Source organism: Peromyscus californicus, unplaced genomic scaffold, assembly GCF_007827085.1.
Source record: "Peromyscus californicus insignis strain IS unplaced genomic scaffold, ASM782708v3 Scaffold_20__1_contigs__length_68692818, whole genome shotgun sequence".
Classification (NCBI taxonomy): Eukaryota; Metazoa; Chordata; class Mammalia; order Rodentia; family Cricetidae; genus Peromyscus; species Peromyscus californicus.
Window position 1 is genome coordinate 21,820,609 of NW_026294503.1, and position 16,885 is coordinate 21,837,493.

The 16,885-nt window shown below is 43.1% G+C and overlaps 1 protein-coding gene across 2 annotated transcripts in view; it reads right to left on the reverse strand.

Annotated features, from left to right (window-relative positions):
- Positions 1–16,885, reverse strand: part of Sntb1 (syntrophin beta 1) — a 252,097-nt gene that overhangs the window by 37,091 nt on the left and 198,121 nt on the right. The window lies entirely within an intron of this gene.

The following is a 16,885-nucleotide window of genomic DNA, read 5'->3' on the forward strand; positions in this document are numbered from 1 at the left end:
CACTCCTGTGACTTAATCATCACTTCAGAATTTCTCTTCTTCCATTGACTATTCGGTAACACTCAATGCAGAATACTTACTTAGGTCAAGGGCCAGGATGACTGACTAGCAACAGGACAGCAAGCATCAGTTGGAGAATTGGACCAGATGCATTTCTGCATCCCTTCCATTGCTGAGACCGGTAGAGATCACCATTCCTTTGGGCCCAGTGTTGATTCCGCTGAACTTAAATGCTCTTCTTTCCATGAAAGGGCCCTTTGTCCAGTTTGAGTTTGGAGACCCAGATTAAGCTTGTTGAGAATGCAGAATGTCAGGCCCACCCAGATGTGTATTTACTGGGATGTGCAGATGATGTGTATGCTCCTTAAAGATTAAGAAGCACTGCTCCAGACTAGGTCAAAGACTGTCTTTGACAGTGATAAGCTTGTCAGTACAGAGAGGGGTCTCATAAACCAATACTCAAGGTCTAGTAAGAACTCAAAGAAACCTTGCAGTGAGCTAAATTCATATGACGGTTCATTCCCCCACCTTGCATTCTTGTAAGGTATTTATTTATTTATTATACCCATGTGGTATTTAGCATGCAAGCAGAGGTTAGAGGACAGTTTGCAGGAGTCAGTTTTCTCCTTCTGCCATGTGGGTTCTGGAGATCAAATTTAGGTTAGAGACGAGCACCTTCACCTGCTCATCCATCTTGTCTCTCTGACCCTTTCATTCTAATCACACACACACACACACACACACACACACACACACACACACACACACACACACCATATTATATAATCTACAAATCTACAATATATATTACTATATATTTTTTTCTTGGGACAGATTCTCACCTAGGTTGGGTCTTCCTGCCCTAGCCTTTTAAGGGCTGAGATGACAGGCTTACACTACCAGGCCTGGCTTCATTGTCATATTAAGTGCCAGAGTGAAATCTGCACAGAGTGGGAGGCACATACATGTCGCTGCTTTTCACACCAGCACTACAGCCCGTGCATTAGTCATGAGTGACCAAAGTAGAGAAAATGTGCAACTTAGTGCTTGGGTTGAAGGTTCTAACTTCTCTGGGTGACGTGAGGACAGTTCTGGTGTTCCTGAGTCATGGATCTTTGGGGGTTCTCACTCCTGCTGCTTCTGTGCCCTTGCTGGCAAACACATGTACACTAGAGGTGAGCAATGTCGATTCTGCAGCTGGGAAACCAGAGCACACATCCTGCTCCAGAGCATGCTAGCTGCCAGTCATCCAATTCCTTTGTATTTTAGCTTCTGCGTCTGCAAAATGGCAACTATTAGCATCCATCGCAGAAGATGGTGTGAAGATAGATGAGTTGAGCTAAAACCTGTAGAAGGCTTAATGTGGTGCAAAGCAAAACACCAGGGAGATGCCTTCTGAGTAGCTCTGACTCCCGATGCTACTGGGGCGATTAAATGGGACAGTGAGTGTGATGTGTTTAGCAGCTGGCAGATGGTAAATAGAGATATTGTGATGGGCCCACCATATCTTAAAAAAAATCATGTTGAAAAAGTGTTCCTTGGAAACAGAATGAATATAATGAAGGCAATGTCTTTCCTTGGGAAAAAAATTATAAGATAAATCAACAATACCTTTTGTACTAATAATTTAAATATCTTCTCTTCTTTTTCAAAGACCCCTTCACAGAAAGAACTCATCTTCAGTTTTTAATACACTGCCTTGCATCAATTCCAAACAAAAGCTTGCTTTCTAAAGAGCATCCCCATCTTAATATTTGTAAAGCAGTTTATACTTGAATGTGAATGACTGCTGGCTCATCCTCCCTCCCTGTGTATATTTTATGCATACTAAAAGTATCTACCTTTAGCTTATTGCTTTTGTAAGACTTTCCCACAACAGAGCAAGAACATCTGCAAAAGATCAAAATAGATTGAGAAGGAGAAGTACCAGTCTTCACAAGGTGAATAAGCTATATATCTGGAGGCAATAAGTTGTGGTGGGGGGAGGGGACTGAAATAAATTTTCCAGCTTCTACATTAAACCTAGTAAATTACTTTTCCAGATCATTAAGTAGGACTGGAGAAGTTGCAAAATGATCCTCCCAGTGTGGCTATCTTACTTACCTAGTCAGATCTGATCCATTAGTGCTGACTGCAATCAGTCATTTAAATGTGAACATGAAAAATCACGATTCTTCAGAGACAATCGGAAGTTTGCAGAATGAACCTGGCTGGGTAGTAAAGATCAATGGTGGCATGCCAACTTCTGCACCCATGGGATCAGTGACACAGCAATGTGTCTAGTGGTATGTGTAGGTTTGAGTCATTCCAAAGCCTGACACATTTTATGGTTTATTCAAGCTACCTATGTAGATCTCTTAAAATACGCTGTGAGAAAACTCTGAAGGGTTATGTCCCACCATCCCTGTGTGCAGATCTGTTGTTTTCTTGGTAACAACTGACTTTGCAAGGGAAAAAAAAAACATAGTAAAGAACAAGCTTTTGTGTGCCAGAGAGATGGCATCGTGGATAGACACAATGGGTAAAGCATTTTGCTGTGCAAGTGTGAGGATTTGAGTTCTAATCCCTTGGGCCGCACAGAAGCAGGGTATGCATGGAAGCCACCTGTAATACCAGCATTCAGAGAGCAGGGCCAAGGAATCTCAGGGTTGAGATGGCTAGCTGGACTAGCCAGGTGTGCTCCAGGTTCAACAAGACATTCTGCCTCAGTAAATAGAGTAGAGAACAATTGAAGAAGACACCCAATGTCCTTGGGATCATGTGTGTGCACCCCCATGCATATGCTCCTCGCTAGATATGCCACAGATGTACACACCATACCCACGGAAGGAAAATAGAATGGGAGTTTGAAACACCTAACTTGTTCTACATGAGCCTCCGACTGAAGTCCTGGAAGCCCATTTGTTGTTGTTATTGTTTGGCTCAAGTGTTTGTGCTGTTGTTCTCGTGACAGCTTCTATTAGAAATCTAGTTTTTCTAGCACCCAAAGACAGCCGAATGCCAACGCAACCATTCTAGGTGGGGAGGTCTGCATTTTATTAAAACATGATGTCATGTCTGAAGTGGATACAACAGTGTTCATCTTCACCCCACGTTCTGCTTTGGATGCTGTAATCATCAGTTTCTGAAGCCCTTACTGCATTTCTAATAAAGAAAGAGAAGGAAGAGAGATAGGAAGACCTTCCCTTCCACAGTCATTCAGAAGCAGTGTGCCAGTGAGCTGAATCATTTTCACTTCCACAGCACATCAGAGGACAGGTTTGCAAACTACTACAAAGGATGGGAGGGGTGGTGAGAGTGACTAGAAAGCATTGTGGCAAGTGAAGGTCTTGGGGCTCCATTCCCAGTGGGTCCCAAAAGTCTGATTCAAACTTTGTAAACTTGGGTCCTCTGTTTTGATTAAATTGGAAGCCATAGAACGTTTTGGAAAACACAGGCAGCTGGTGTGGGGTTGTATGTCAGTAGGGTGCTGACTCCTCATTGACTTTAAGTCTTTTTTTTTTTTTTTTTTTTTTTTGGTTTTTCGAGACAGGGTTTCTCTGTGTAGCTTTGCGCCTGTCCTGGAACTCACTTGGTAGCCCAGGCTGGCCTCGAACTCACAGAGATCCGCCTGGCTCTGCCTCCCGAGTGCTGGGATTAAAGGCGTGCGCCACCACCGCCCGGCCGACTTTAAGTCTTAATCCCACACCCCTGGGTGGTTCCTATCAATCCTGGAATAGAAGACACTGACCTTGTCACCTATGAAACACAGAATATGCACACTAATAGTTGTTTCCAAAATGAAAGTTTTACCAAAAACTTTTGAAGTTATTTCCTTAAAAAAGGTGGTTACTGTTAACACAAATAGAGTCTTCAAGATTAAAGGCATCATTAATAACACCCATGAAGGGCTTAACAAAGTGCCTAGCACAGTAAGCAGGCAAATCCTAGTGTTTGCTAGATTTATTACTACATTAAGTAAGGATAGCAATGTCAGATTCAAGATGTGGGTTCACTAGAACAAGGACTGTTTTCCTTCCCTGACTTAATGTCCCCATCGGCCAAATGACAAGGCAGGTCTGAGTTAGTGATAGTGGCCTTCACAGCTCAATGCTCAATCATTTTTAAAGTTAATTTCCTCCCTCCCTCCCTCCCTCCCTCCCTCCCTCCCTCTCCTTCCTTTCTTCCTTCCTTCCTTCCTTCCTTCCTTCCTTCCTTCCTTCCTTCCTTCCTTCCTGTGTGTGTGTGTGTGTGTACACCTGTAGAGGTCAGAGAATAACTTCAGGGAATTGCTTCTCTCCTGCCACAACGTAGGATTCAAGGACTGAACTCAGATCTTGGCAGCAAGCACCCTTACCTTACCCGCTGAGTCATTTCACCAACCTCAAACTTAAATTTTTTGTTTTTTCGAGACAGGGATTCTCTGTGTAGCTTTGCGCCTTTCCTGGAACTCACTTGGTAGCCCAGGCTGGCAAATTTTTCTTTTTATTTAGAAGTCTCTGCTTCAGTCATAAAGAGTCATGCTTTATCATTCTTTGTTTTGAGTCTCTTTTTCTCTCTTCTCTGCCTCGGTCTTCCCAATACTCATTTTCCACTTCCTACTTGAGTAGCAGTGGTAGAACAAGCTCATGATCTTTGGAGTCAAGAAAGGCTAGCTTCCAAATCTGGCTCTGCCACTTCCCAGTGGGGGGATATGAACAGAGTCCTGAACTCCCAGGGAGACTCATCCTCAGGGTCATCACATGCTGAAAATGGCCTCCCGCACACTTTGTGAAGAAGAAGTGAGAGAGGTATAGTTAAAACTGGAAGTGTTTGCCTGTCCGCGCACCATACTCCGCATGGCTTCTGGGATTGACCTAACTGGGGCGGTGAGGGAATGAAGAAGGGGCAGACACATGGACATACAGGAAAGCGGGGATCAGGTGGGCTGTGCTCTCTGGTGGAGAAGCTGCAGCACCCAGGAAGCGTGGTGTATTTATCATATATAGTTGAACAGGGAGGCACGGTTACTACACACAGCTAAACAAGAGGGGTGGGGTTATTACACACAGCTGAACGAAGAGGCAGCTTTAGCTTGTCTCTGTAGGCAAAGTCTACGTAGGGGAGCAGTCTTCCGACTTTAAACATCTCAGGGAGGAAACTGTGGTGGATATTTTCTATACACACTATCAGCAATCACATTTGGACCCGAAGAAGGCTTTGCTAACTCTCTGAGCCTCGTCGGGGGAAGGTTTTGCCACTCCGATGGGTGTGGGATCCTTGGCATGGCCATGCCGAGGTTGAACTACATACACTCACTGGGGACTTCACTTGCTTCCTACACTTCATGTCTCTCCTTGATGCTCTTTCTCTCCTACTTAGGCAGCTCAGAAAGGACGGTCCACGTGCAGGGACAGTGACCGACGGCAAGGGGGGAAGCTCTGGAAAAGTGGTTAGCAGCATTTGAATTGGAGATGCCGGTTATCTTGGCTATTTTTCAATTTGTCTGCCTCACCTCAAGTTGCCAGCTGTTTGGAACAAAGGACGAGATACCAGTGTAATAATAATCAGCATTTATCAACTTTAAAATGCTTCACAGACACCAGGTAATTAACCTCTGTACCAAGAACTCTCGGGGAGGGTGTTAAAGATGGAACACAGGCAAAGTGCTCAGGAAGGCCAGTCACACCTCCAACTTCTTCCAGGCTAAACAATCCATAAGACACAGCATAAGGAGCCAGAGACGTGGACAGTTAAATGCAAAGGAAAACGAGATGTCAGAAAGGACAACTTGAAATGTAAAGGAAAAGGGGGGACCTGGGGAGATGACTTAGTTGGTACGACACTTGCTGCACAAACATAAGGACCTGAGTTCAGATTCCCCACCCCTAGGTAAAAACCAGATACGATGTTTGCACCTGTGATCCCAGTACAAGGAAGGCAGAAGCAGTAGTTCTGTGGCTCACTGGCCAACTAGTCTAGACAATCAGTGAGCTCCAGGTTCAGTGAAAGATGTTGTCTAAACATTAAAGTTAAGAGTGCTAAAAATACCTGATGCTGACTTTTGGCCTTCACATGTACACACACACACACACACACACACACACACACACACACACACACACACACACACACGTGCAGCAAACTAGGCACAGAAGACAGGAATAACAACTGGAAAAAGAAGGTATAGGAAAGTTTTGTTAAAACCAAGTGTTGATGGGGGTGTGAAGCAATACTTGGTTGGAATGCATACCTTTGGAAAACAGTTTATAAATTTCTTTGAAAGTTTAACATACATGTATCATTTGATTCAGCTACTCACATTTGTGTTGAGTCAAGAGAAATTAAAATATATGGCCATATATTTTAATTAATCGTATGTGATGGTTAATTTTCACTGTAACTTGGTGATTGATTTGGAATCATCTAGAAGCCACACCTCTGAGAATGTCTACAATAGTATTTCCAGAGACGTTTAGCTCAGGAGGGAAGACCCATTTGGAACAAGGACGCGCCATCCCATGGGCTGTGGGCCAAGACTGGACGAAAAAGAGATATCACATGTATGACCAATCAATATCCACTTCTTTCTCCTTCCTGCCTGTGGGCACACCATGGCCAGCTGCTTCAGGCTCCTGTTGCCATGCCTGCTCCACCACATACAACCCTTCCTTCAGCTGCTTCTGACAGGGATTTTCTTCCAACAACAAGAAAAGTAGCTAACATGCCACCCAACCACATAGGGACATTCGTCATAATCTTATTTTAAATATCTCTATTCCCCAGAACCAAATGTCTATCAATAGGTGAATATATAATCAAATGCTATATATCTACATAATGGGAAAAGAGGTAAAACAAAAACAAAGAATGAACTATTCATGTGTACCATAACATAGATGAATTCAAATAATTCTGCAGAGTAAAATAAGCCATATCTAAACTATATATGTTGTATTACTCCATTTATGTAAAATCTAGAAAATGTAAACTAATCCATAGTACAGTCATTTCTTGAGGGAGAAAAAGAATTAGGTACTGTTGTTTGGAAAAAGCAGCTTCCCAAAGGGTAATACATTACAATAAACTTTTTATTTTCATAAGACATCCACACAGAAGAATTATCCATCAAGAATGGAATTTTAAGTAGTTTTGTTTTATTAGTTTATAATAAACCATGAACAAGCATTGCTAATTTAATTTATTAAATATTATAATAAAACATTTTAAAGAAACACAGTTTCTCTTGAGATTGCTGAGAGCAGGGTACCAATCAAAGAATCAGGTGTTACCATTTAAACAAGTTCATAAGATCATTGGAATCTCTGGGACCCACGGCACCCTATTCCCTGACTTCTTAGGGAAGAGCAGAGACAGGGAATCCATCATAAGAAAGGGGCTGGAACCCGCTGCACTTCAGTGATGTTTATGCCCTCTATACACTCGCAAACAGAGTTGATTTCTTATGAACTGTCTTATTGACTGAATGTGTGAAAGTCAGATGCTAATGCACTCCAACAGAGACCTTTGGTGGCTCTATTAAGAGTAATGCTGTGCCCTATGGGATTTCATAATGAAGCCAACCTCAGGGCAGAGCACATATCCATTGAGATAGGCATGCAGCTTGGTTTTAAATCTCCTCTCACTGAATGGCATCACAGGACTATGAGGTGGGGAGCTCAGCAGAGTCGCTGCACAGGGCCGTGTGGGGTAGAACTTGGCCTCTCCACACCTGGCCTCATCTGCTTACCACTAACGTCACAGCACGTTCCGTGGGATTTCAACTTGTTCTTTACACACACACACACACACACACACACACACACACACACACACACACACACACACACACATACACACACACACACACACACAAATCCTATTTGAATTACTCCATATCCACCTGTGAGTTCAGGATAAACAGTGAAATAGGACTAATACCTCAGACCCTTCTGCCTGAGACTGTGGCTTGTTGTAAGTTTAGGAGGGTCATCCATTAGCTGCCTTCCTGCCACTTAAAAACAGAGTGGCAGCCTTGCTGAGCACTTACTATATATGGGGAGGAGTGATATCCCACTCCTTTCTGTCAGTCTGCCCACCTTAGTCTAATTAACTTCCCTTCAGGTACAGAGGTATCAGTAACCTGATTATTCCAGTCTAGGAACCATATTCAAATCTGTTTTGGCAATAAGCGTAGTTACATTCATCTGTAGCCCTTGTCTATGGTCTGTAACAAGTCTTTCTCTGTCCTGCCAGTCAGCGCCCAAATAATGACACAGAGAGTTATTAATTATGAAAGCTTGCCCTTAGCTTAGGCTTGTCCCAGTAGCTCTTATAACTTAAATTAACCCATTTATATTAATCTACATTTTGCCTCATGACTTTTTACCTTTCTTTCACTCTGTGTGTCTGACTCCCTCCATGACTCATTGATATCTGACTAATGCATGCCTGGATTCATCTCCTATTTCCTTTCTCTCTGCCCAGACGTCCCGCCAATACCCCCTGCCTAGCTATTGGCCATTCAGCTCTTTATTAAGCCAATCACAGTAATACATATTCAAACAGTACACAAATACCCCACAACAGTGGTCACCATTCCTTACATCAAGTCTCTGCAATGACAAAGCCAGAACGCATGCACCACGCTGATCCTAGCTTGCCCATTGCCTCCCTTTGCAGACTAGTATCCTGGAGTGCACAGAGGGTGAGTAAGACATACCCCTTAGACCAGATTCTACAACCAGACATGACAAACCTGTGGCCCATTGTATGCATGCACCCTAAGAAAGCTGTGAACGAGCCCTGTCACAAAATTGCAAACTTTAAGATATCATGAGATTTTTTGGGTCCATTATCTTGTTCTAAGCACGAATTTCATAGAGAAAATTCCTGTTAAAATGTTGGATCTGCCTATAAGCATCTATTGAAATTTGGCCCCCTTTACAGTGTGCTGATATTTTGTGTATGCTCTAACAAATAAAGCTTGCCCAAAGATCAGAGGGCAAAGCCAGCCACTGTTAGTCATAAAAGTCAGGCAGTGGTGGCACACACTTTTGATCCCAGCACTTGGGATCTCACACCTTTGCTCCCAGTTCTTGGGAGGCACCCAGGTTTTTAATTCCAGCACTAGGGAGGTTGAAACAGGAAGTGATAGGGCTGGGCAGAGAGAGGAATACAAGGCAGGAGGAGACAGGAGCTCAGCCTTTCGGCTGAGGATTATGTAGAGGTAAGAAGTCTCTCTAGTGGCTGGCTGCTCTGCTTCTCTGATCTTTCAGTATTCACCCCAATACCTGGCTCTGGGTTTTTAATAAGACCAATTAGAATTCATGCTACTGTTCAGGGTTGTTAACAAATGGTTTTTGTTAGTAACACTTCATATGAATCTAGGTCGGAAACACTAACAAACAGAACTGACAGATTGCTATATTATCCGAAATCCTATTCCAAACCACTATATTTTGAGAGAAATCCTGGCAGTGAGCTAGGACTCTAGAACGGGTTCTGCCGTGTATCCGTTTTTCCATCCACACTTTGAGAAGTTTATGTGCATTCAACCTGACGGCACTGACTTCACCACTAGAAGCTTGGTCCTTCCAGAGAAGCCTCTATAGCCATTCAATCCTCTTCATCGCCCAGACCCAGCTCTCTGCATTTCTACCTGCCTGCCATGGCAAGCTTCTTCCCTTGTTACTTAGCTTCAGCCCTTAAAAAAAAAAAATTCAGCAGTTATACAGTTCAGAGTCAAATACGTGTTTGCTACCCACTGTCAGTGCCCAGGACCACCTGGAAACATCCTGGGTTTTCCTGCAGGATGCGGCCACTTCCTTTGGCTAGCTTTAGACATCAGGTGTGCGAAATGAAGCCCTGTGGCATGTAGGAAGAGACTTTCCTTTGGATACTTAACAATGGCTTATCCTTTCAAACCCGTAAACATTCCCTTTGAATCTTGTTTACTCGTTTTTACTCAGCTTATTCTTTCCCCAGGAAAAATCCAAAGGTAAATTTCAAAACTGTGCTCTGCCTGAGTTATACGATATTACTGAACTAAGGTTGGGATCACTTACAATTTGTTAAATCTTTGCATCTTCCGAAAACGATAGTAAGTTAGAAGGACAGTTGAGAGAAGAAGCACTAGAGAGAAATTGGAGAGAACTTCTCACATTCATTGCATTGAGTCCTATACAGCTGGAGGCTTAAAGGTTTGCAACAGGACAATAATTGGGTTAAATTGCATTCTTCACCCCTCCCCCCAAATGCATAAGCTGAAACTCTAAGCCTCCGATTGTGAAGGCCTTTGTAGATGTACTTCATCAAGTTAGGATGAGTTTCTACAGAGCTATGTTGGACTTCATCTTAGTTACAACACTGTAACACAATGCCCAGCAAGAGTCAGCTTAGGTGAGGAATGGTATCTCAGCTTACAGTTCGAGGAGACACAGTCCATCACAGCAAGGAAGTCACGGCAGCAGGTGCATAAAGCAGCTGGTCAGTCATGTTGCATCCTCAACCAGGAATCAGGGAGCAATGAATGAACTGGTACTCAGCTCTTTTTCATCATTATATTTCGCTCTAGACCTCAGCCCACAGATTGGTGCCATTCACATTTCACTCGGGCTTCTTCTCCACCTCTAGAAAATCCCTAATAGATATTCCTGGAGATTTGTTTCCAGCATGATTCTAGATTCCATCAAGCTGACAATCTGCAAAATTTTATGTGTACTGAGGAATTGTGAACACAGACATACACAAATGTGTGAACATTGAGACGGAAAAGTGTGTGTGGGGGGTACATCTTCAAGCCGAAGATCACCAGCAATCTCCTGGTGACCAGCAGCTAGCAAAGAAACATAGGACATAATCTTTCTCGTAGCCCTAAAAGGAAAACACTTTGGTCAGCACTTTGACCTTGGATTTCTAGCTTCTAAAACTGAGACAAGTTTCTGTTGCTAAGCCATCCAGTTAGCAGTTCTATGTCCGGCAACCTTAGCATGCAAATGCAAGCGCCATGCTATTTTACCAACCCTTTGAGGCATTTACTACCATCCCCATTTAGCAGCAGAAGAAATCATGTTTCTGAAAACTCATTTCACAACCAAGGTTAAAAGCTTATCACTATAAAGCCACTGGTGTGCATTCTTGTAGTTAAAACTTGTGCTGTTTCCAGACCATAAACTGCCTCCCACAAGAAGAAAATGAGGAATTACGTGGGAATATCATGAAAACTGTGGGCAGAAGACAGCTGGGAACCCAGAAGGATGGCTCCCTGCAGGCTGGAGTACAGAGGACCCAGCTCATAGCAGCCAGGCAGTATGCCATGCCTCCCCTGGGGCCTTCCTGTCAGTCTGTCTTTCTTTCTTATTTCTTGGCACATGGGGTTACACTCTGAGCAGACAGCAGTTTGGTCCAAGTTCCTAAATTCCTTTCTTGGTAATCAAAGCTCTTTATTCCCTAAGCCTCACATCTGATTAAAGTAATTCAAGACTAAGGTGTAAGTGACTCACCAGCCTTCGGGGATGTCTCTATTTATAACACGAAGAGTGACTAAATTAGTTGCTTATGTTTACTCCTCATTGAAAAAAATCGAAGGAATAATATGCTGATGGTGGCTTCTTCCCTGAAGGAGGCGAAACATTCTGAATTGGATTTGCGTTTGTTGTGTTGTTACTTTAGCACACCATTCTCTTCAGTGGGGGTGTTTACCCTAGCTCCATTGTTTGGGCATCCTCTGAGAGCTAGTGTAACATAGTGGGCTGAGCATTTTTACAGAAAACACACATCACATGTTCAGCAGCATAGGACACTTGGGTAGAGCAGGCTAAGGGACTACAGTGGGATATTTCTTTATTACTGCAAAGGTTTTTCTATCTAGTTGTTCCTATAGGAAGTTAATATAGCTCATGGCCGAGGAAATATTGGTTGCAAAACACTGACTTCTGCAGTAGGTCTGTGACTCTCATAGACAAGGAGTCACAAAGTAGGGCAATGACTGAGAACCAGATGTCAGAAGACCACTGAACTCTGAATTCTCCTGCTTTGGCCTGCCAAGTGCTGGGGTCACAAGCATGTGCCCTTGCCCAACCTTCCAATATTTATTTTAAGAGAAGGCAAGGAGATGGATACTTGTACGTGAACTTACATTGTTTTTAGAAATTGCTGTATTGTTTTCCTATTTTCTGTTTTTGTTGTTTAGTGGTTTTTTTTGTTTTGTTTTTGTTTGTTTTTTGAGACAGGGTTTCTCTGTGGAGTCCTGGCTGTCCTGGAACTCATTCTGTAGACCAGATTGAACTTGAACTCAGAGATTCACCTGCCTCCGCCTCCCTAGTGCTGTGATCAAAGGCGTGTGCCATCACCACCCAGCCCTATTTTTCTAGTTATGGAAGTCAAAAGCCCTAGAGCCAAGGTCTAGACAGGGCTGGTGTCCTTTGGAAGCGTTAAGGGAGTTTCCCTAACTTTCATACCTTTCAGAGTCTCCCTTATTGCCTGGCTCCTGAGGCAGCATTTTGTTATCTTTGCTCCCTTTGCTCTTTCTGACTATGTTTTCAAAATTCTCTCAATTCTGACATGCCCTGCCCACCCTCCACCCCCTGCTAAGGATACATAGACAATCCAGCACAGCCTCCGAAATCTTAAGATGCTAAACTTAGCCACATTGACACAGTCCTCTTTCCTACCTAAGGGTGAAGTGATACAATCACAGGTTCAAGGGGTTAGAATGACACCACTGGACGAAAGCTTCATGCTGCCTACCCTGGTCAGCAACTAATTCAAGTTATATAAATAGTGTATGGAGTGTAACAACAGGGAGTCTGAATCATGCTTTGTTTAGAATTTTCCCTCGTGCTGCCTCCGAATATCAAAAAGGAACATAGGGTAAATAAGACTAGCAAAAACGTCAACAACTGTTAAAACTAGGGTATCGGTGCTTGAAGGCTTATTATTTTTTCTTTTATGTAAAATGTAAAGATCTCCATAATTAGAAAATTTAAAAATAAACACCAAGGAGAAAAGGAACATACACCTGTGAGGCAGTCTGGTTCGCAGCCTGACTCTTAACTGTTAAATGATGAGCAGCAGTCTGCTCTGAAATATAAATCACACACATACACAATCACCCCTAGGGTCATTCATTTTACCTATCAACTTGACCAGGGCAAGAGAAACTCTACAGCTCATGAAAAACTGTTTCTAGTTGAGTCTATGTTTCCAGAAAAGATTGCCATGTGGATCAGTGGACTTGGGGAAAAAAGTGTCACTCCCGTGAATGGAGGTGGATATGGTTCAATTTGTTGAGGGTGCAGGTAGAACAGAAAAGGGGTGAGGAATGATTCTCTCCCTTTGGTTCTGAAATTTGAACCCTGTCTTCACACATGACAAGCATATACCATACCATTGAGCTCCCGCACGCAGCCCATATCACTTGTTTATGTGTGTGTGTGTGTGTGTGTGTGTGTGTGTGTGTGTGTGCGCGCGTGTGCGCGTACCCATTGTATTTAGCAGATTTTGGCTGGGGAACAGGGGAAATTCTACCTGCCCCACTCTCTCAGGCCTTCTGTGAACATATCAAGGATTCCTCCAGAGCATGGGTTGAAGGCTTAGAAGCCAGTCATCCAGAGGCTCTGTCACGTACAGTCTTCATTTACCCATGGCTTCCATTCCCTTTTCCCTTTACCAGGTGTGAACTGTGTGTGGCCAGCTTCCAGACATGGGTGAAAGACTGCTTCTCACCTGTGGTGCTCATGGAAAATTAAGTCAGACTCCTCTCAGTCTGGTAGGGAAAGCTATTTTATCCTTTTATTAACTCCAAAGGGCCATTTGGAGTACCCTCCTCATTTGGTTAACAACTTGTCTTTGACTTGCAGCCCATGCCCTTACCACCTAGGAAACCTGGCCTTTCATGGGTGCTCATACGGCATAGAAATTCTCCCCCGTTAAGAAATCTTTTGAAAGGCAGCTGTCATTATCATTAAATAATAATGAAAAATAATGGCAGGCTCTTTGAAAGTCAGTTTCTGTTCCATTATCCCATTTTCAGAGGAGGAAGAGTGCGTGTATTTACAGGCTCCCCGCCTTCTTCCCCAATTTTGTTTATTCTTCAGGAAGGAAGGCTGAAAGTCTTTTGAATGAAGAAAATGGTTCAAGTGTAAGACTCTTCAGTCCCATTAAGATGTCGGCTTTCTGACAAGTTATAGTCTGGCTCTACAGCTCTTTAGTAGTCTTGGACGCGCCAGTGCTATTAATGTACCAAAGAAAATAGTTGAATCTACCGTCAGTTAATTCTAGACAACCAGGCAAAAACAAACAAGAGTTAATTTTAGAGGAACCTCAGAACTCTATGTCAAAAGACTAAGAAACAATCAAACCCCAGGTTTACTTTTCTTACCTTAGCTCTCTGTGAAAACCACCCTATCGACACTATTCACATTTCCCCCCCTCTGGCCAGCACCAAAAACATAAATGTTTTAAAAATTGTAAAGAACAAGTTGCATTGATTTATCCTCCTCCTCCTCCTCTTCCTTCTCTCTCTCTCTCTCTCTCTCTCTCTCTCTCTGTGTGTGTGTGTGCGCGTGCGTTTGTGTCTGTGTGTGTGTCTGTCTGCCTATCTGTCTGTCTCTTTGTGTGTATGCCAAGGAGCACATGTGAATGTCAGAAGACTACTTATATGAATCTGTATTTTCCCTTCAGTCTGTAGGTCCTGGGTATTGAATTCAGGTCAGCAGGTTTGGCCGAAGGCACCTTTAACCACAAGTCCTCTCACCAGCCCCGCCCGCCCCGCACCCCAAGTATAAATCTTATCTGCCCCTTCTAGCTTGCAGCTCAGCTCAGCTCTTTCCACTGTACTGATCTTGACCAAGGTACTTATCTTCTGTGTGCATCAGAATGCTCATCTCTAAAAAGGGGTAATAAACTGCCTCCTCTGTAAGGCTCCCAGGATGAATTCAGACAGTGTATGAAGGGGTTGTAGCAGTGTCTAGCCATGGAAGAGGAAGTTCTCAAAACCCAGTGTTTCTCAAAATTTCATCTGTAGTTCACTTGTGTCTGGTTTAGCAGAGATGCTGTTTACAAGTCCAGACAGCTTCTCCTCCTAGGATCCATTATTGGAAATTGCTGAAGGCACAATTTATATTTACAGTAGGAACACTGGGTATGTCTTGTGTAAAGAATTGAGAATATCCATAGTGTCAATGGCCATCATCATTATCTTTGTCTTGGATGCAGTACTTCTTTTCTATCAGTGGTTTCTAATGATCTGGATCCTGGGGTTCCTTGTCTCCACATCAGTGGATACCAGTTAGAACTGGATTCTTGAATCCCACATCCAGGGAATCCTGATATTTTAGGATTAAAAACACATGTCTCTGTTTCTACACTTTAGAGTAGCAGTGTATCCGACATTGTGCACACTAGACTAGGCACTCACATGGACCCTGGGTGACTATCCCTTTGTTATTTAACCATTCGGTCTGTGTCTATGATACTTAGATAAGTGCTTCTTGAGATGAGCTGGCTTACACCAAGGTCCACACATCAATGTAAGGAAACCTTCAGGAATTTCCGCTCCCTCACAGCTTTCTGGAATTATATTCATTAACATTTGATTCCTTCTCTGTAGTTTTTCCAAATTATATTCACATCCTGCTTTCATATTTTTGCTGTATTCACTTGTGCTGTTATGGGAATACTTGCTACTTTGGGCAACTGAGTTAGCTCTGGCTGCTTTAACAAATTACTATAGATGAAGCAGTCTAAAAAGGAGATGTATTTATTTCCCCAGCTCAAGAGTCTGTGAAGCACAAGGTCAAGGGACTGCAAGATCCAGCGTCTATTGAGGGCTTGCTTCCTGGTTCGCAGATGGCTGTTTCCTTGCTGTGCTCATGAGCAACATGCTCCTTCCTAGAGCAAAAAGGTCACGAGGAGAATGTCGAGCATCTTTGAACAGCACAGAAAATCTCAAAAGAATCAAATGAAGCATAAAGAGGCAGTGTTCAAAACGGAGGGTCAAATCTTCCTGGGTTTAAATCCTTCCAAATATGGGCATTTGTTTTGAACAACCTTGGGCTTAGGAAGGCTTTTATAACAGCTCTCTTACAAAATTACCATGACATTAATTAAATATAGTCTTGGGTTCGGAAAACTGAGAAAGCAGTGACTCCAGGGAATCGAAAAGACCATTCTTTTCCGGAAGAGCAAAGTCTTTTGTGATTTTCTTTTCTCTCTTGCTTCCGAATGCACCCATTTATCCCATAAGTGTTTATTTAGCACAGACTGTGTGGTAGGCACTGTGCACAGTACCTCGGATAGTAACAGGCAGTCAGGGCAGGGGGCCAAATAAGTGAGAAGAATAAAAAAAGCCAACTTGACCAGTGATATGAAGAGATAAAACAGGTGCCTATGATTTAAATGCACTGAAAATCTAATAACAATTTCATTCAGGAATATTTCATTTACTGTCCAATGACAATTGATGGCCCAATTCTGTGGAGAGTTGTCTAAGTCTATATTAGATTTTGTTATCTGCAATATCAATTATCTCATTTCTGTCAATTGCAATTGCAGTGTTAATTTAATGTCTCTAAACTAGCAGGAGTATTTGTAAGAAGGACTGGGTTTATGTTGATTCCTGTGCAGGTTAGTTTTAACTGTCGACCTGAATCACCTAGGAAGAGAATTTCAACTGAGGGGTTCTCTAGATCAACTTGGCCTCTGGGCATGTCTGTCAGGCATTGTCTTGATTGTTAATCAAGGTCGGAGGACCCACCCTGAGTGTGGGGTGCAACATTTCATGGGCTTGATCCTGAACTGTGTGAAAGCCAAGAAAGCTGTCTGAGCAGCAGCAACAAGGGAGGGCATGCTTATTCTCCCTCTGTGATTACCTGTGCGTGGGTGGGATGTGACAGGCTGCTTGAGTTCCTGCACTGACTTCCCT